The sequence below is a fragment of the Oryctolagus cuniculus genome, chromosome 5 (assembly GCF_964237555.1).
Source record: "Oryctolagus cuniculus chromosome 5, mOryCun1.1, whole genome shotgun sequence".
Lineage (NCBI taxonomy): Eukaryota > Metazoa > Chordata > Mammalia > Lagomorpha > Leporidae > Oryctolagus > Oryctolagus cuniculus.
In genome coordinates this window covers 29,537,826-29,550,903 of record NC_091436.1, presented here as the reverse complement: position 1 = coordinate 29,550,903, position 13,078 = coordinate 29,537,826, and positions in this window count along the sequence as shown.

Here is a 13,078-nt window from a genome sequence, read left to right as displayed (position 1 = left end):
ATCCTTCTATGAGACTTTCTGCTTTGGGGACAGGATGGACCAAGTGGCACTCCTTGTGGTAGACCAAATAATGCCATCCAAAAGATGTCCATATCCTAATCCCTGTTCTGTGCACGTAACTTGACAAGGCAAAAACAATTTTGCCTTAGATTAAGGTCTTGGCGTGGGGAGATGGTTCTGGATTATGAACCACAGGGTTCTCATAATTGTAAGAGGAAGGTGAGAGGATCAGACTTAGAAAAGAAGATTGATGACCAGTAAAGATCAGCGTGATGTGTGGCAGTGAACCAAGGAATGCGGGAGGTTCTAGACACTGGAAAAGGCAGGGAAATGGATTCTCCTCTGCAGCCTCCAGAAAAATGCAGTACTGCTGGCATGTGGATTTTAGCCCCATTTAGCTCCTTTTGGGTTTCTTACAGAAGCATAAGATAGTAAGTTTTTTTTTTAAGCTGCTAAATTTATAGTAAATTGTTATGGCAGCAATAGGAAACCCAAAACATTGCACCCTCTCAAGCGTTTTCCTACTCCTTTCTCTGAGGTCAGGGGAGGCATAAATTATATATAGGTGAGCATAACTAATAAATAGAGGTCAGGGAAAAGAAATCTGGGTGATTTCAACAATGAAGCCGTTTACTGCATCATGGTAATAAAGTTAGTGAACTAAAATCGATGAAAGAAAAAGGTATTTCCTTCTAACGTTAATGAGCACTTAGTGAATGCTACAACCTGATTGTAGAAAATTGACCTAATGAGATTTGTCAGTAAATGAGTCAGTGCTTCTCAAATTTATGCACATTTTTTTAACAGAATAGTTTAAATAATGTTGAATTTAATTTAAAGGGAAAAATTCATTCTATGATTGAACTAAATTATTATTTGGACTAATATATACTAATATGAAAATAGATGTTTCTTATCCTTACAGTAATTATATAGTATAAAACCAATAAATGCAATTAAATTACCAATATTACTTTTTTTCTGGCAATAATGTTGTGCAGAGTCCAAGGTGCAACTTGCAACATGAATATTGGTGCTGACTGTTGGTCCTTTTGAGTTCATGGTGTTTTTCTATAAGAAGTGACTCAAGGTGCTGGTCTTGAGGCACAGTTGGTTAAAATACTGCCTGTGGTGCCATATTGAGCCCAGATCCCTGATAATGTGCCTGGGAAAGCAGCAGAAGATGGCCCAAGTACTGGGGCCCCTGCCATGTGGAAGACCTGAATGAAGTCCCAGGCTCCTGGCTCTAGCCTGGCCAAGCCACAACTGTTATAGCCATTTGAGGAGTGAACCAGCATATAGAAGATTTTTCTTTCTCTGTCTTTCCCTCTCTTTTTGATACTCTGTCTTTCAAATAAAATAAAATAAAGCTTTAAAAAGTGATACAGTTTCTTCAAGACTTGGCCCATTCAGATTATTACAGATGTTTCACTTGTGTCACCTGCTATGATTTAATTTGATACTGACACATCCTTTATTGCTTGCTATGAGCTGGATGTTTGTATGCCCCCGAGTTCATACACTGACATCCGAACTCCCCAGTGATGACAGAAGCGAGTGCGGGTCTTTGAGAGATCATGATTAGGCTATGAGAGTAGCGCCCTCATGAATGGGATTATGGCCCTTATAAGAGCTCTTGGGGAAGAAGGAGGTACCTTTCTCTGAAGGGAGGAGGGAACTTCCACTTTGACTAAGACCCTGTCTGAATAAGATCAAAGTCAGCGAACTCAAAAGGCTTCCATAGCCTTGGCAACTCAAGACTAGAGCCTAGGGAGATTACTGACGCCATAAACAAGAGTGTCAAATCGTTAAGTCAACAACAGGAGTCACTGTGTACTTATTCCTCATGTGGGATCTGTCCTTAATGTGTTGTCCAATGTGAAGTAATGCTATAACTAGTACTGAAACAGTATTTTTATACTCTGTGTTTCTGTGTGGGTGCAAACTGATGAAATCTTTACTTAATATATGCTGAATCGATCTTCTGTATATAAAGATAATTGAAAATGAATCTTGATGTGAATGGAATGGGAGAGGGAGCGGGAGATGGGAGGGGTGCGAGTTGGAGGGAAGTTATGGGGCGGGAGCCATTGTAATCCATAAACTGTACTTTGGAAATTTATATTTACTAAATAAAAGTTAAAAAAAAAAAAAGAGCTCTTGGAGAAACTCCCTGGCCTTGTGCTGTATGCGATTATAGTGAGACGATGGCTGTGAGGAAATGGGCCCTCGCTAGAAACAGAATCTGGCTGCACCTTTTCTTGAACTTCCAGGACTGTGAGAACTAAGCTTCTGCTGGTTGTAAGCCATCTAGTTTGTTACTGCAGCCTAAACAGACTGAGACACTGTTTTTTTCATTTTCTGGCACTAAATACAGTAGTACTTCTTGGCCCTAAGTTGTGATAGCAAGCACACCACAATGGCAGTTACGTCGTGGCTGTCTGCGTGATTTGGAAGAGGATTCTACATTTGCAATTATAGTTGAAATGAAAACACAAAATTGTGGCTCCTAAGAATCCATGTGTGGTCTGATACAGACCCTCCAAAACTAGGGTAGGCTAATAAAGAAGGCAAATTAGTAGATTTAATGTTTTATTGTGAAGTTACACATTATACTTTTAAGCCTTTGGGCTGTTAAGGAATAAACTCATTTTTTCAAAGTAGTGTTTAGATTTTTATGCAACGTTATAGGAAAATAATTTTTAAAAATCAAACAGTACAAAAATGCATATCACAAGAAACAATCTGTTGTCCTCCAGCTTTCCTCCAACTTTGTCATGCTCTCTAGAGGTTCTAACCTTAAACTACTGTAGATTTTCCTTCTAAAATTTGTTTTCCTTTGTAAATAAAATGCCTATGTTGTCTGTTAACTCATCAGTTTTAGATATTAGCTATTGTATTTTTTTTTTTTTTTTGACAGGCAGAGTTAGACAGTGAGAGAGAGAGAGACAGAAAGAAAGGTCTTCCTTCCGTTGGTTCACTCCCCTAATGGCCGCTACGGCCGGCCGAAGCCAGGAGCCAAGTGCTTCCTCCCGGTCTCCCATGTGGGTGCAGGGCCCAAGGACCTGGGCCATCCTCCACTGCCCTCCCAGGTCACAGCAGAGAGCTGGACTGGAAGAGGAGCAACTGGGACTAGTACCTGGCACCCCAACCGGGACTAAAACCCGGGGTGCCGGCTCCGAAGGCAGAGGATTAGCCAAGTGAGCCATGGTGCTGGCCAGCTATTGTATTTCTATATGATAGATAAAGATTTTCATTATTTATGCCCACTTTGCTCATTTTCCTAATAAAATTGCATTTCAATTTTTAATACACATTCTATGTCTTCATTATTGAAACAGTGTTCTCTACTGAACCAGGTAGAGCACTGTGATTAGTTATAGTCTTATAAACTTTGTTTTCCTAATCATTTTCTTTCCTTCTCATTTGCCTAATATTGAGAATACTGCATTTCCAAGGTATACGGGAAATCTGCAAAATATTCCTACAAAATAGAATTTTCCCCAAGATTATAAATATCACATAATTTGTATGTTCTGGAATTTTCTTAGAGATGTCATTCCCCACAGGCAGACACCCTCAGAACCATGACTCCTTCCTGAGGGTGGACTGGTGACTTTGTAGGTCTGCTGCATAACTGTGGTTCTGCTGCTGCCTGTTGTCATCCTGGGAATTCCCTGTTTCCAGTTGCCGTCCTTCCTCTTTCTTGGTTTACTTCCTCTTTTAGTACGGCATATCCTCTACTGGCTTCCTGAAACTTATGGGAAACTGTGTCTGAAATGTCTTTGCTACCATATACTTACTTGATTGATAGTTTAAGTGTAAACTTTTAGGTTTAAAATCTTTTCTACAAAAAAATTTTATGGCATTCCCCTGTCTTTTAGTTTTCAGTTTTTCTATTGAAAGTGCAAGGTCATTGTTTTTTTTTAAAATAATTTTTTTTATTTATATAAGGTGAACAGACTTCATGTATTTCATGTATACAGACCCAGGAGCACAGTGATACTTTCTACCACACCCTCCCTACTACTAGTGCAAGATCATTCTGATGCCTGACCTTTTTTATGTTCTGTTTTTTTTTTCTTCTCTAGGACCTTTTAAGTTTGTCTCTTTTAATATATAGTTTATAGGGGCCGATGCTGTGGCTTACTTGGTTAATCCTCTGCCTGTGGCCCCGACATCCCATATGGGTCCTGGGTTCTAGTCCCGGTTGCTCCTCTTCCTGTCCAGCTCTCTGCTGTGGCCCGGGAGTGCAGTGGAGGATGGCCCAGGTGCTTGGGCCCTGCACCTGCATGGGAGACCAGGAGAAGCACCTGGCTTCTGGCTTCAGATTGGCGTAACTCCTCCCATAGCAGCCATTTGAGGGGTGAACCAATGGAAAGAAGACCTTTCTCTCTCTTTGTCTCTCTCTCTCTCTCTCACTGTCTAATTCTTTCTGTCAAATAAAAAAAATATATATAGTTTATAATTTTTAATTATAATTAATCCCTTTTCTTTCAACCTTCTGCCAACTTTGTCATGTAGAGATAATGATCTTAAGCTATTGTAGATATTTCTTCCAGAATTTTTGTTCTTATTTGTAAATAAAATGCCTTTGTAATCTGTTAACTCAGCTTTAATTTCCTGCTGTGTAAAATGGGAAATACCTATTTTATATAGATGATAGAAGTCTAACACAATAAATATGGTCTAATATAAACACATGATCTATTGTAATTAATTCCAAAAAGGCTTTTAAAGATTGGTGTTGCCTAGAACCAGGTTGAAGTGTGGTGACCTATTGTGTCATTTCTTTGTCATGCTGTGTGTGTGTGTGTGTGCATGTATATTTGATCTAGGTTAGATCTGACTTGGAGTCAGTGGGCAAAAATTTTTTTTTTTTTTGACAGGCAGAGTTAGACAGTGAGAGAGAGAGAGAGAGAGAGAGAGAGAGAAAGGTCTTCCTTTTCCATTGGTTCACCCCCCAAATGGCTGCTATGGCTGCTATGGCTGCTATGGCTGCGCTGATCCAAAGCCAGGAGCCAGGTGCTTCCCCCTGGTCTCCTATGCGGGTGCAGGGCCCAAGCACTTGGGCCATCCTCCACTGCCTTCCCGGGCCACAGCAGAGAGCTGGACTGGAAGAGGAGCAACTAGGACAGAATCCGGCGCCCTAACCGGGACTAGTACCTGGGGTGCCGGTGCCGCAGGCGGAGGGTTAGCCAAGTGAGCCGCGGCGCCAGCGGCGCCAGCCAGTGGGCAAATTTTTGTACACTCTATTCTTACTCCACAGACATCATTTCCATCTTTCTAAAATGTGGTAAAAGTTGGCTTATGGTGAAACAGATTATTTTTATCAGTCTAAATACAAAATCCATGCAATAAATTTCAATATTTGATTCTTATGGAGGCAACTGTCTAATTTGTTCTAGTAGTAGATAGTTGATTTCCTGAAGTGAAAAGTATGATTCATACTCAGTAAAAAGAATTTATTTTATCACTTTAAAGCAAGAATTGGGCAAAGTTGTTCCTAATAAAGGGTATAGTGGGCTAGCTTTCATAGTTTGGGATTTACATAAATATTAGGTGCTATACATGTACATACTTGGAAAGAACTCTACTTCTTAAGTAACCTAATTAAATTACACTTAATTTTTTCCATTAGCAATTTAATCATTAACTTCTTATAAATAATGCAGATACATTTTAAGCTAAGATCCTTTATACTGTATATCTGTTTACTCTGCATTAAGAAGATTCTGCTGCATGCATTCTACAGGGGAGATTTGGCTCATGCCAGTATTTTCTCCAAGGAAGATCAGAATAAAGCCTGTCACACTGATTAATAATGCACCTCCCTGTTTTTGGAGGGACCAATCTTACTCCATGTAATAGAGGGTATAATTGAGATTCAGGAGCACAGGACTCTGTGTTAACTTGTCATCCAGAGTGTGTCCATTGAAGCCTGAGCTGTGATTTATTTATTTAATTATGTGTTGTTTAATTATTTATATGTTATTCGGGAGGAAGGGAGACTGGAACGTGGGGAGATGCAGATAGTTTTTTTTTTTTTTAGATTTATTTATTTATTTGAAAGAGTTAGAGAGAAGGAGAGGCAGAGAGAGAGAGGCCTTCCATCTACTGATTCACTCCCCAACTGGCTGCAGCGGCTGGAGCTGCACTGATCTAAAGCCAGGAGCTAGAGCTTCTTCTCGGTCTCCCACGCTGGTGCAGGGGCCCAAGGACTTGGGCTATCTTTTACTGCTTTCCCAGGCCATAGCAGAGAGCTGGATCAGAAGTGGAGCAGCAGCTGGGACTCGAACTGGTGCCCATATGGGGTGCTGGCACTACAGGCATCGGCTTTACCTACTACACCACAGTGCAGGCCCCAGAGAGTTCTTAACTACTGGTTCACTCCCCAAATGCCGCAACAGCCAGGGCTGGGCCATGCCAAAGCAGGGAGCCAGGAACTCAATCCAGGTGTCCTACGTGGGTATCAGGAACTCGGCTATGTCAGCCATCACCTGCTGTCTCCAAGGGTCCATATTATCAGGAAGCTGTGCCTATGCATCAAATACAAGTACTCTGATATGGGATGTGGGCCTCTTAATCACCTGACCAAACACTGGCTTCTAGACCTGGATTTTCTTGGCTGTTGTGGGTTGCGATGACGTCCCATGGAACAGGATGCTGCATTCCAGCAACAGCATGGCAGCGAGAGGGCCGGAAGGCCGCGTGGAGGGAACGTGGAAATGTTTCTCTTTGAATCCTGTTCAGAGCATATCATCAGTAGGTGGCCCAGCCATGTTCTAGGCTTCCTCTTTGGACAGGGATCTGCTTGTGCCTACAGATGGGCAGAGAAATCCTGCTGATCTTTGAGAACTTTTAACACAGCCATGAAGGGAGCCGTTGCTGAGGACAGGGAGCACAATCAGCTTCTCTGTGCGACCCTGCTTCTCCAGCTCTTATTCCCTATAAGATTGGAAGTATGTCCACTGGAAGGAACTCTGGCCTCAAAACACGAAAATGAACCTAGTTCATTAACAGGACAGGAAGAAAGTAATGATGCAGACTGAAATGCCAACTGCTGATGGGCCCAATTTTGAGACTGCGACGTCAGTCATGGTTTTGAACCAGGACCTTGTGTCAAGGATACTTCTCCTCCTCCCCTGCTTTTCATTCCTCCTGGTCCTGGGGTTTGATGGATACTGTGGGTCTGTGGAGTCTTGTCACGGTAAGGCACTTCAGAGTCCATCTTTCCCATGGCTGTCAGGTTCAGAGGTCCTGTTCAGAGCCACCCTGACATTTAATGAAAGAACTCCACTCTTCCTACTAAGACATCATTACTTGATAATAAAGAAAAAATGTAGACTCCATAACGACAGATCCATGGGAAAAGTGGGAAAAGCACTATGATGCTTTTCAAAGGAGTGGTAAAGGTGTCCCTTTCAAAAAGCCTTTTTCAGATTTTCTAACTAAGGATTTCAATGTTCATCATTCTGTTTTCTGTTTACTGTTGTCTGTCCTTTTGATTTTCCTCTTTAAGCATCATGACTCCTTCTCTCCCTCACCTGAGTGTCATGAAGTCACTCTTCCCCTGCAGATCACAAATCGATTCTCAGAGGAGGTCTAAGGTTCTGAGGTGAAAGGGGAATCTGATATTTTGATGTGTAGAAAACCGGAGTGTGATGGGGCTGGTGCTGCAGTGTAGCGGTAAAGCCACCGCCTGCAGTTCCGGCATCCCATATGGGCGCCGGTTTGAGGCCCAGCTGGGGAAAATGTGGTTGTGGTTGTATTCAAACTGTGCCAGCAGCCAAAGCCCAAGTTCTGGAGAAACGGGCTGAACAACAAAATTTAATCTAGTGAGTTTTCAATAATATTCAATAATATTCATTCCAAAATTGGCTGATTTTATATTAAAAATGTGTTAAATTTCAGAGGGCAACCACATCCATATTACATAAAACTGAAAAATTTAATGTGATTTTGCATTTTTCCTCAATAAGTATAAGTGACATAAATTTAGATTGCAGTATAAAAACTGATGTGGAAATGTGCAATTACCTTGTATAAATGTACATAATATTTCTATTAAGTTGTCTTAGTATGATATATTCTGCTTATTTTCTGATATTCTAAAGTGGGTTTGGGGAATCTGAATTCATAAAATATTAAAGTAGTAGATATTTTTATTTATCCAAAGGCTTCTTAGAAATTCGAGTTCAATACTCATGGCATCTGTAATTAAATTAGTAATATATATGTTTTTATGAGTGAATATTCATCAGATGAAATATTCAAGATATATGAATTTTGGATCATGGATAAAAGAAGAGACTTCCAGTTTAAATCTCTTGATTACATGAGTTTATATGTAATGTTATTTGCATATAAAGTCTTTCATTGATCTTCCTACAGAAAATAAATACTCTGAACTGACCAAGCCCTGGATGGAAGTAGAGTGAGTTAATCAGAAAAATCACTTGGCTTCCTACAATGAAAACAAAATATTCCATGACGTATTACATTGCTAAGGGAGTGAAGAAGTGTTGCATGGTATACATAAAGAAAGTGTTTATGGCTCAGGAAAGGGTGCTAGATATATTTAAAATTTTTTTTAAGTTAGGGCAAAATTTAGGAAAAGTGTCATTTAATTGAATGTGTGGATTAGAAATTACTAGAAATTAAAGAGAAATGGGAAGAATCAGTTTGCCCACCATCACCTTGTATAAATGAGTTTGTACTTTTATTATGCAGTAGGTCATTGTGGACCACAAGCAAACTCTTTGCATTCTCTTGCAGTTACCTCCGATAGCTGACTTCTCGCCTAAGCAAGGGGGTGATGGTAGCTCAATGCCTCTACTTTGTGAGATTGCAAAACTGGGAGCTGTGAGGCTGCCAAAGATCGCAGACTCAAAACCTATTGAAACAAGTGAAACAAACCATTTCCAGATGGTGTGCTTTGCCTGTGCATAGCCACACAGAAGGCTGAAGAATGAACTCCAGAATCAAGTGGTTAGAATTCATGTGTTCTGGGATTCCATCTAAAGCCAAAAGTGACCTCCCAGAAAATGCTGGGCTTCATTCAGTACTTTATTATTCGTATTGATATTGGTGTGGGTATTTGGAACTCTTAGTCAAAGAAAATAATTACTTATTCTTACTTGTAAAGGGAAAATGTTCTACAATTATGTAATTCCTTAAATTAAGAAGCAAATTGTAATTTTAGAACAAAGTGAGAAGTATCAATATAAAATTTAAAAGATTTAAAAATTCGTAAGTTTACACTGGAATAGCCTATTGTATTACCCTGTGTTGCACCTGATTCTTGGTTTCTCTTTCCTTTTTTTTCCACTAAAAAAGACTAAGGAACTTAGGAGAAGCTTCTCAGAATGTACAAAAAATATACAAGATAACTTGGATCACTTTGTGTCAGAAAGCAAGAAACTTTTCAAAAATTTACAAACTTGTATCAAAAAGACACAGGAACATGTTTAAAATAACCATCACTAGCTAAAGCTGTAACATTAAAAATTATAATAAATCCTCCAGTCAACTGAGATGTTTTTTGCTCTATTAAAAATGATGATTATGTAACAATGAAGGAAAAGAAGGAAATACATGAAGTGTTTTGAAAAGAAGGTGAAGGATCTAAAATGTATTACTGCTGAGTCTTGTTATTTGTTTGGCATTATTGGCTCATTTATTCTACCTATGAAGAATACGGAAATTAGGTAATGCTAAATATATTCCTTGGAAGGGTCTCTGACACCAGGTGGGAATTTTAGTAGAAAGACTGCAAAACTCCTGACTGTAAGTCACACAAAAGCCATGGGAAGTACTCAGAATTCAATTGTGTCATTTTTCAGTGATGCAAAGAATGGGAAAGAATGTATCCCATACAAGCCTCTGTAAAGGTAAATGGAAAAGGCAAACACCACCGCCTTACACAAGAAAGGCCCTTTCAAATGAAAGAGCAGTAAAAGAAGAGTTCAAGAGGTGAGGACAGCATGGCTGTTGATCTGAAATGGTCACAAAAGCCAGCAGGACAGGACAAATCTTAGACAAAAGGGCAGACAAAAGCAGAGGGAAACAAAAGAAAAACAGGCAGATGTGGCTACCTAAGAAAGTAATAAGGCTTCTCTGCAGAAACCAGTGGCAGTAAAAAGAAAGCCGAGTCCAGTTAGCATCATACACCACGTCTCACCAGAGGTCCTCGTTTGTCTCTCCCTGTTAATCCAGAGGTATTTGTATCCGTGCTTTTAAAAGTGTAAATTTTTGGCAGCTCTAGAGAGTTTAAAGAAGAAAAAATTCACCTCATTTCTTTTTTCTTAATCACATTTAAATGGGTGCTTCTCTTTTTTTTTATTACAAATACTTTAATTTGTTTTTAAAAGAGATGAATGATTTCCCTTTGTCAACTTGACATTCCATAGGCTGCAGGATAGTTTTAATAGCCTACAACAATGTTAAGTATAACTGAATGGCAATCTGAAATCATCATGTATTTAATATGATTCATCTATTTTAAATTGCTTATTACCTTTTCCTCTTACTATTAAATAGAATGATTCTCCCTATAAAGTTTGATCTAATAGTTGACCAATATTTAAAATTATTGCTGTTTGCAGCCCTCTGTTCAAGCACAGTTTGCCTACAAAGTTTAAGGATTATAACTACATGCATTTACAAATTTTTAATGTAAAATTTTTTGCGTCAAAAATTTTTTATATAATTGTATACTACCTATAGACTAATCATAAAAAATCTCAATTATAAACAATAATTAAATGGGAGGGTAGCTATATAATATACTCAATGATATTGCCAGTTTATAAATCTTTAGAGTCAAAAAAGATAATTTACATATCTCAAGAATTCCAAACACATGGAATGAATCATCCTGGACAGAGGTTGTAGATTTCTGTGGGAAAAGGAAGATTTAGTCATTATTCATAAAGTAAATACCAGAAAGTAGTCTGAATGGTAGCATCTCATGGAATTAACAGAATTACTCTGAGTAGAGGTTTGCATGTATCATCAGGTCTTGGGAAAAGATCCAGATGGCATATAATCTCAATTAACCAGAAACAGTTTCATCTTCCTTAATAAGTATGCATCTTTTTAAAAAATGTATGTATTTATTTGGAAGTCAGAGAGCAAATGAGAGACAGAGAGATAGGTCTTCACTATGTTAGTTTACTTCCCAGATGGCCACAATGGCCAATGCTCAGCCAGGCTGAAGCCAGGATCCAGCAGCTTCATCCCGGTCTCCAATGTGGGTGTGGGGGCCCAACCACTTGGACCATCTTCTGCTTTTCCCAGGTGCATTAGCAGGGAGCTGGATCAGAAATGGAGCAGCTGGGGCTTGAACCACACCCATATGGGATGCCAGCATCATAGGCAGTGACTTTACCCACTGCACCACAGTGCCAGCTCCAAATATGCATATTTTAATCCGTCAAATATTTGGAATTAAGCATAGAAACATTTAAAAAGAATAAAAAACAATGTATTGGTATTTGTGACAAGAAGGGAACTGTTAAGATCTGCCTAGGAAGTTAGCCCTGATGGTAGGATTTCTTCAAGTTTTGTTTCAATGTTCTATTTGCCTATGTCCCCACAAGACTGATTCCTTAACAAGGATCTAACTTGTATCTCTATAGACTGATGGTTTTGGTTTATTATTCCAACTTATTATGACATCTTGGAACCATGATTCTACCAGTAAATCTCTTAAATCCCAAGCTGTTGTCATCCATATGTCTGATCAGCCTACTTCCACATTTTCATCTAAGTCACTGATAAAAGTATTGATGAAAAGGCAGGCATTGCCTAGTGGTTAAGACTCTAGCTATTATTCTTTTTTTTTTTTTGACAGGCAGAGTAGACAGTGAGAGAGAGAGACAGAGAGAAAGGTCTTCCTTTTCCGTTGGTTCACCCTCCAATGGCCGCTGCAGCCGGTACGCCGCGCTGATCCGAAGCCAGGAGCCAGGTGCTTCTCCTGGTCTCCCATGCGCATGCAGGGCCCAAGGACTTGGGCCATCCTCCACTGCACTCCCTGGCCATAGCAGAGAGCTGGCCTGGAAGAGGGGCAACCGGGACAGAATCTGGTGCCCCGACTGGGACTAGAACCCCGTGTGCCGGCACCGCAAGGTGGAGAATTAGCCTAGTGAGCTGCGGTGCTGGCCTCTAGTTATTATTCTTGTGTCCCACATGGGAATACCTCGATTTGATCCCCAGTTCTGGCTCTTTATTTCACTTTCCTGCTATTGCAGACCCTGGGAAGCAGCAAAGCAGCGCTTCAAATACATGGAGTCTTGTCACCCACGTGGCCGGCCTGGATGGAGTACCCAGCCGCAGGTTCAGCCATAGCTGTTGCAGGCATTTGGGAAGTGAACCAATAGATGGGAACTTTCTTTGTGTATATCTTTCTCTCTCAAATAAATTAATTAAAAAAAAAAAATGAACTACTGACCAAGAAAGTTTTGTAAAATATTCATTTATTTGAGAGGTAGAGTTACAGACAGCGGAAGAAATAGAGAACGGTCTTCCATCCACTGGTTCACTTCCCAGATGGCCACAATGGCTGGAGTTGGACCCATCCAAAGCTAGGAGCCAGGAGCTTATTCCAGGTCTCCCATGCAGGTGCAGGGGCCCAAGCACTTGGGGCCATCTTCTACTGCTTTCACAGGCCATAGCAGAGAGCTGGATCAGAAGAGGAGCATCTGGGACTTGAACTGGCACCCATAAGGGATGCTGGTGCCGCAGGCAGCATCTTCATCTGCTATACCACAGTGCCGGGCCAACCAAGAAAGTTTAGGGAGAGTCTGAAGCACACCATTAGTACTCAACAATTATTTATTAATTAAATCTTTTATTTCACAGAAAAGGAGTAGATGATAATATTTGTTAATACTATACGCAGGTGAACTTGCGCTCTTTCAATTATCCTCATAAGACAGTGTAACATTTTTTCTTCAAGGGATAGTTTTTTTTGCCTTTCTAGAGGTTTCCAGGACAACATTATTGTTCCTATTCATTTTTCTCTTCCATTCATTCTTGTGCAACAATATTCAAATTAGTAACACAGGATTTTATA